The following is a 7,949-nucleotide window of genomic DNA, read 5'->3' on the forward strand; positions in this document are numbered from 1 at the left end:
CAAACCTGACCAGCTCCTTCACACAGCAGAGACCATGAGGAGGAACCTTCCACTGCAACAGAGAGCCCAGAATACTACAATGTCAGGCCCATCTGAGAGAGAGAGAGAGAGAGAGAAAGAGAGAGAGAGAGAGAGAGAGAGAGAGAGAGAGAGAGAGAGAGAGAGAGATTGAAGGCCCAGTACCCCACAAACAGCAGCTGGGCAGAAGCGCTCAGAAACAGGCCACTGTCACAGTCAGCCTCAGGAGGCACACCTGGGCCAGCTGCAGGTGATGAGAAGCAAGAGAGGCCCTTCCTCCTCTGGAGTCCTGAGCTTCAGAGCTTAAGTGCTGAAACCAAGTTTCCAATGGCTGGGGGAAATGGCTAATTACAATCAGCCAAGACCCAGAACACAAAAATGTACTATTATCGCTGATAAAAACTGCAACAAGGGATCCAGGGAGATAGCTCAGTAGAATAAGGGCTTGCCTGGCAAGCATAAGGACCTAAGTTCAATCTCTAGTACCAAAAAAAAAAAAAAAAAAAAAAAAACTGCAGCAAATAGATTATAAAGGATTTTAAGTATATAGACACAGAAATAAAAATTAACTTCCAACAAAATTGTTTAAATGAAACCAGGTATGATGGCACGTGTCTGCCAGCCAAGCACTCAGGAGGTCAGGAGACAGAAGGCTCATTCAAGGCCAGCCTGGGCTACTTAGTGAGACTGTCTCAAAACACACACACACACAAAAAAAAAAAAGTTTAAATGATTAAAGCAATTACATTTGTCTTCTCCTGGAAACACCAGGCCTGCCGGTGTGTAAGGTGGGCGCCAGCGTGACCTAGCTAAGCCCCAACACATAGGGTCCCTGCTTGTTGTATTCAGAATTACCATGACAGGCATAAAAGAGCTCCAAACACAGCAAGGGATGGTGACCTCCCACCTCTGTCACCTGAAGCACTGCTTCTCACCTCATTACCAGCCTGTCAGTAATGAAACCGCAAACTGAAACTCAGAACTCTATTCTGGGCCAGCCAAATAGCTCAGTGAAGTAAAGCACCTGCAAGCAGGAGCAGGGAACGGGGTTTTGATCCCCAGGCCTGCCTTGCTGGCCCCACCCCTGGGGCATGCTGAGACAGCAATTGGGACTGGGTGTGGTGGCACAAACCTATAATCCCAGCTCTTGAGAGGCAGTGAACGGGAGGATCACTACGAGTCTGATCTAGTAGTGAGCCCCTGAACACCCTAAAATACAAAACTCTATTCTGGACAAAGTTCCAGATCATCGGACCTTCGGGTCACTTTGGGGCTCACTGTCCAACCAGCCCCACTTTTCAAGACATAGGGGGCCAAGAGGCCCAAGGCTCAGGTGTGACCATTCTAGGGCAGGAGCCCCAGAAAGAGGGCAGGATGAAGAAATGGACTACAGAGCAAAGCACAAGCCCGAATGCCCTGCACTGATGAGACACCATCCTGGCCAATAACATGATTTCAAACACAAGAAAGCAAAAAGATGTCATAGGCTTAGAATCAATTTATAAGAGCAAGTCACACATGGCAATTTCCACATTAGGAAAAGAAAGCCAGAAAGACTCCATAAGATAAGAGGATAGTACCCATCACAGAAAGACAACTGCAGACCCCTCTCTCATTTGTGTTATTACCACCTATTTCACTTTCTGGTCTTCTTTAAATAAAAATAAATAAATAAATAAAAACCATCTCTCATTAAGCTGACTAGTACTACAAAGCACAAGAGCAACTTGTCTATCTCCCACATCCTGAGGACTAAGACCAAGAGGCAGGACCAGGCAGGACAGAGAAGAGCCTGAGCACCCAGGTGGTGCAAGCCACACTCTGGCCCTGAACTCAGCCAGCAGGTCTGCAGATGCCATGGGAGTTGAGTGAGGGAAACGGGGAGGGAAAAGAATAGGTGGAGGCCATGAATGTGCAATACCTGTGTCTCCAGGTGGGTGTGCTCACATCTTAAGGGCCACACGAGGGGTCAGAGGAGCCAAAAAAGGCCTAGAGACCCTCCTATCCAGCAGCAACACAGGACACATTCCTTGGGAGCCCAGCCCAGCCCAGTGTGAGCCACCCTCCAGCACCAGAGGTGGGCAGTGTGCCATACTGGAGATGTCAAGCTCAGGGTGACAGTTCCAAGAAGCCAAATATCTCTAACGGGGAGAAAGAATGGTCCAAAGCTGTATGCGCAGGGTCCTGCTGCACAGCCCAGATCCCAGGGCTGTGATGACCAGATTCAGCTGATCATACAAACAAGGCCCCTCAGCAGAGTGTCCTAACTGACACAGGTGCAAGGACAGTGCTGGTCCTTGGTTCAGGGGGTCGGCCCTTCAAGCCCTCTGCTCAAGCTACTGGATCTCCTGGGCTCACAGAGACCTCCTCGCAGGCCTTCCAGCCTTCACCTCCAGGGCCCCCCTCAAGCTCTGTCTCCATCACTGCCCTGGCCCCTCCAACTCCTAGTTCTCTCAAGCAAAGTCCTACCCTAAAGGCCACAGAATGGCACATGGCTACAGGGACCTGGCAGGCAAGGATGGCCCTGAGGTCAGAGGGAAAACCACCACTCCCAGGGCACACTGCTGGCCCCCTTCCACCTAAAAAGTGCAAAAGGCAGAAGGCAATGGATTAAGGACAAAGTAGAGCAAGAGAAGGAGCCTGTGAGATGGGGAAGACAGCCCTGGGAACTCTGGACAGGTCAGGGGATGAGTGAGAGCCAGTCCACACCCCAGAGATGGGGCTCTGGGGGCCAGCACACAAGCACCCCTGCTTGCTGTCAGGCTGAGAGGAACGAAGAGCAGGAGAGCAGATACAAGCTGGGACTGTGGGTTCAGAGGCCTCCAGGTGAGCCCATGGGTAATACAGAATAAAGGGCTCTAGAACCAAGAACAGAGTCAAGAAACAAAGGCCAAGGGCAGAGCAGAGCAGAGATGGGCCATCAGTGGCATGTCAGGGCTGAGTCAAGGGAAGTGGCGGATGGCCAGCTTCATGCACCTTCATGGGCCGGTGCAGGCAGGGGTGCTCATTTGGCCCACAGCAGAGGCCACAGGCGGCTCCAACCGGCTCAGCACAGCCCACATGTTTTCTTTCTAGTAATGAGGAAAGTGAGGCCTATGACCCTCCAAGTCCCCCGCCTTCCAGCATGGACCCTGTGCTGCCTCTATGTGGCACACGACCTGTTTTTACAGCACCCTCCCTATGTAAAAGGACTGACCGACAGGGACTTAGCACTCACCATCCATCTAAAGCCACCAAGAAACCAAGAAGGCACATTTAGGGACCCACACCCAACCCACGGGACCACACCACCAACACATTACCGCACTTTCAGCACACTTCCTGCCCAAAATACTGTCAAGCCCCACAATTGAATAGGGCCACATGGACAATATGCCCAGGCCACACCCAAACCTGAGCAAGACTGGGGAGCAGACCCCCAGGAGCCCTCATGAGGTGCCACCAGACCTAGGTAGGAAACACTTTTGATGACGGACCAGCTTCTGGGTCTCAAAGAGGCTGACAGGCGCTCAGCCTCTGCTTTCCCCCAGGGCCACAAAGGCTTGTCACTTCCTATCCAGATGGGACAACTGGGCCAGCGAGATGGAACCAAGGCGTGGCCAGCACACATCTGGAGCCAAGGCCAAGACAGCGCCGTGGGCAGCTTCTGGAGGGCTGGGCAGAGGTGGTATCATCCCCTCAGTGACCTCCCACGGCTAGCAGAGAGCAGCCAGGCAGCACTGACATGGCAGACAGAAACCCCCATAAGCCTGTGTCCCTGAGTCAGCAGACACACATCCAGTCCAAGACGCACACGCTGCTGGCCACTCCTACCTGCCCAGGCAGGTACGCTGGCAACGGCCACCCATACCTGGGCCCCTGCCTCCCTTTCTTCCTTCCACCATACACAGAAAACAGAGAGGCTTCAACACCTGTCTCTGCAGGGGCCCACACAATGGGGTAGGGCCAGTCTGCGGGCACTGGTCATCCTGGGCTTTCCTGGCTCGTAATGCTATCTGTGCCTCCTCCCCTTAACAAGACTTCCACTTCTGTCAACAATAAAAAAATTTTTTTTAAAAAAGGGGGGGAGACACTTCAGGTAGAGAAGCTGCAATCCAAGCAGATAGTAAACAGAACACTGTTTCACGGCCATTTTCCCACCACCAGTTGCCCCAGTTGGCAGCATCTGTTCCTGCCCCATCCCCAGACACCCTAGGGAACATGGTGGCCAGCTGCGAGGCAAACCCTTCAACACCGTAACTCTCAGTCGGTACACAGACACAGACATGGCGCATTTAAAGGACAGCTGTGTTTATTTTTAATAGCGTTTTCCTTCCTCAAACTGCCTCAATTTGCATTAATCCTCATGCTCAAAGTGGGACTAAACCAGAGTATCCTACAAAGTGAGAGTAAAAGGGGCCTCCATGAAACAAAGCTGCTAAACACTGGTTTCCCTCCCACGAGAGTCAAAAGTTATCACTGAGGGAGGACTAGGGAAGACGAGGCTTCCAGGGAAATAAAATCCTAGTTTCGACAGGACTTGTTCGGAGTTCACCTGTTTCGCCTAACCCACACTAATGAACAGGTGGATAAAAACGAAGCCAAGTGCATCAAAGGAAACATGTGATCACCGAGCACAATGCACCTGCAAGTTTCGTCATGCACAGGGCACCCAGCCCTCTGCCTTCAGGTCTGACAGGCCCATGGCGAAACCGCTCCGCCCGCTCAGCACAATTTCCTCCTGCCCTCGAGCCTTGATCAGACCCAGCTGACCCTCCAGAGGAGAAAGGCAACCAAGGCCTGGCTCTGGAAGACTGGACTTCCCAGGAGTGGCAGGACACCAGAGTGCTCTCCAAGGGATGTGCCTGGTGCTGGGAACTGCAGGAAGCCAGGCCGCCAGGGCTGTTGCTCCATGGTGGTTTCATTCATTCACTTCCCAGGATTTCAGCTGGCTGCGTCAGACAATTGCTCACCATGGCTCAGGGCAAATCTCTCCAGATAAAGTGGTGGAGCTGTTGCCAAAGTGCAGAAATGCTCGGCCCCAACGGCATGATAAACAGCATCTTCCTCACCTCTTGCCAACACATGCCCAGCTGAGTAGTAGAAGGCTCAGCTTTTCTAAGCCTTTGGGAATCCTTTTTATACCCCAGGAGAAACAGAGAAAAGACAACTTCTCTCCTTCTGAATAGGAATCTTGAAAACATCCTAATAAACAGCACCTCCCCATGACTGCCGGTTTAACTCCACTGAAAGGGATCCCAACCCATGCACATGGGTGGCAGGGCCAGGTCAGCCTGCCTGACCCCCATGTCCCAGGACAATCTAGGCTCTGTGTGGGGCTCCACCTGGGAGGGAGAAATAGGAAGCCTGGGAACCACCTAGAAACAAGCACCTCGCTGCTCAGAGGAAGGAAAGCAGCTGCAGGCAGAGCTAAACAAGGCACTGCCCCATAACCCCACTGAGAAGGCCACTGAGACCTGAGGGGATGAGGCAGGGATGCTGGCCAGCAGGCACTGCTCCACCCCAGGAGGCAGCTAACAGCAGCAACCCCACCTCTCGCACCCCACCCCACCCCCAGCCCGGGCATGGGCCCCACCAGCTCTGCCTGCCTATAGGCCCCTGGGCAATCACACTGGCTCCAGCTCTAATCAAGGCAACCTCTGACCCTGTGAGCCCCAGACCTCTGTGCAGCCATGGGAAGGCCAGGGTAGAATGTGGAGGACAACTCCAGGGCTGGGCTGGAGGAACTACTGTGGGGATGCCGGGAGCCCCTCCAGAGGGCAAGTAGCTGCCTGGGTGGAGGTAGCCAACACACCTTGCCTGAGGTCAGCCCCCCACCCAGGCAGCACCCACACAACAGGCAAGTCTGGCTGAGCCACTGTGGAGCAACAGCTGGGCTACATGTTGTCATACCTTCCATTTGTGCTCCTGACCTCAGGCTTCTCAGCAAAACTCATGCCAAAATCTTAAAGAGCCGAACCTTCAGTTTAACCATCTCAACCCACCAATCTCTACTAGAACGACCAATGTCACAAATTCACGGCATCCCCAGGATGCGTGGCCCCATGACACGGAGGGCGCCCGAGCATGTCCTCAGCCCTACCCCCAGGGCCCCTGAGGTTGGCCCAGCCTGTACTGACCTCCGCTGTGGCAATTAAACTGTGAGCCATAATCACATCCTCCTCAGGCGGCACCCCACACAGAGCTAGAACAAGGGCCTCCCAGGCTACCCGTACTTGCAAGCCCCAAAACTGCCCTGCACAAGCAGGTACCTCATATTTCATCAGTGTGACAGGTATGCAGCCACAACTATATAAAAACAGAAATAAAATATTGCTAAGAAAAAGAAACCTCTTGTACGGGGTGGGGTGTAGCTTAGTGGTAGAGTACGTGCCTAGCTTGCGTGAGGCTCTGGGTTCCATCAGCAGCACCACAAAACGTGTTATATACCCAAGGAAAACGAAAACCTAAGTTCAAAGAAAAACATTTGTGTGAAAGTTCACAACAGCATTACTCACAAAAGCCAACAGCAGCCATGCAATGGAGTATTACTTGGCCATAAAAAGAAATGAAGTGTCAGGTATGGCAGCTCAGGCCTGTAATTCCTACACACTGGGAGAAGGATTGCAAGCTTGAGTCCAGTCTGGGTAACTTAGAGATAAATAAAATAAAAAGGGCTGTGATGCAGCTTAGTATGAAGGCCATGATTTCAATCCTTGGTATCACTTTAAAAAAAAAAAGAAGAAAGAAAGAAAGTATGGCGCATGCACACAATACACAGCGCACGGACCTCAAGGGCACCGTGCTCAGTGTAAGAAGCCAGATGCAAAAAGCCATGTATTCTGCAATTCTACATACTTCCAAAGTCCAGAACACGCAAACCCAGACATCAGACATAGAGCAGGGGATGTGTGGCAGACACAGCCATATGTGTTCTGGCACCAGGTAACATGAGGTTGCACCCCAGGGACACTCCTGTGGCAAAAGGACTGCCTCTGGGGGCTGGCCTGCCACGCTGGCCTATCCACAAGGACAGTGGAAGGACCAGGAATGCTTCCCAATACTTCAAGGGTCAGCACCCTCAGACAAAATGATAAGGATGCACAGAGCAGGACCCCAGCCACACTCACATCCCCATTCCCTACCCAGCCCTGGAGCAGAAGGACAGAAAGACAGGGAGATGCCACCAGGCGCCTCGTTCAAACACACTCCATGGGGCCCTGCTCCTGGAAAGAGCAGAGAGGCTGCCCATAAGCCGAAGCCCTGGAGGATGCTTGTGCCCTCAAGAACACTGGCCCGCAGCTTCCTGGCCTTGGCCACCCAGACCTGGCCCCTTCAGGGAACTTTACACAACCTGTCCTCCTCATTGGCACTAAAAGAAAGTACATGGCAAGGCCGGGGAGATGGCTCAGTAGAGTAAGCGCTTCCCTGGCAAGCGCAAGGGCCTTAGTTCAATCCCCAGTTCCGCCAAAAAAAAAAAAAAAGAAAAAGAAAATACATGGTAGTACACACATGTAATCTCAGCACTCAGGAGGTGAGACAGGAGGATCACTGCAAGTTCAAGGCCAGCCTGGGCTACGGTGAATCTATGGCCAACCTGAACTACATAACAAGATCCTGTCTCAAACAACAAAAATTTTAAAAAATGCACAAATAAAGCACAATTGTGAGAGGGAAAGAATCTGTTCAATGGGAAGGAAAAACTGAGATGAGGAAAAGGACAAAAGAAAGTGAAAAGGATATATATACACACACTGCTGATCTCTACTGGTCTATTGAAAGTAGTGAATGCTTAAAAGTTTTTTTTTTTCTTTTTAATTTCTTATAACTTTTTTAACCAATTTTACAGGTTTATATTTGGTAACCTAAACAACCAATTTGAAGATTACATTTTGCAATACAACAACCACCGTTGAATTCATATTACTTTGTTTAATGAAATTTTACATCAT

General features: G+C 51.4%; 1 protein-coding gene across 2 annotated transcripts in view; it reads right to left on the reverse strand.

Annotated features, from left to right (window-relative positions):
• Positions 1-7,949, reverse strand: part of Tbcd (tubulin folding cofactor D) — a 163,195-nt gene that overhangs the window by 106,987 nt on the left and 48,259 nt on the right. The gene's annotated exons all lie outside the window — the stretch shown is intronic.

The sequence above is a fragment of the Octodon degus genome, unplaced genomic scaffold (genome assembly GCF_000260255.1).
Source record: "Octodon degus isolate 3935 unplaced genomic scaffold, OctDeg1.0 scaffold00112, whole genome shotgun sequence".
Lineage (NCBI taxonomy): Eukaryota > Metazoa > Chordata > Mammalia > Rodentia > Octodontidae > Octodon > Octodon degus.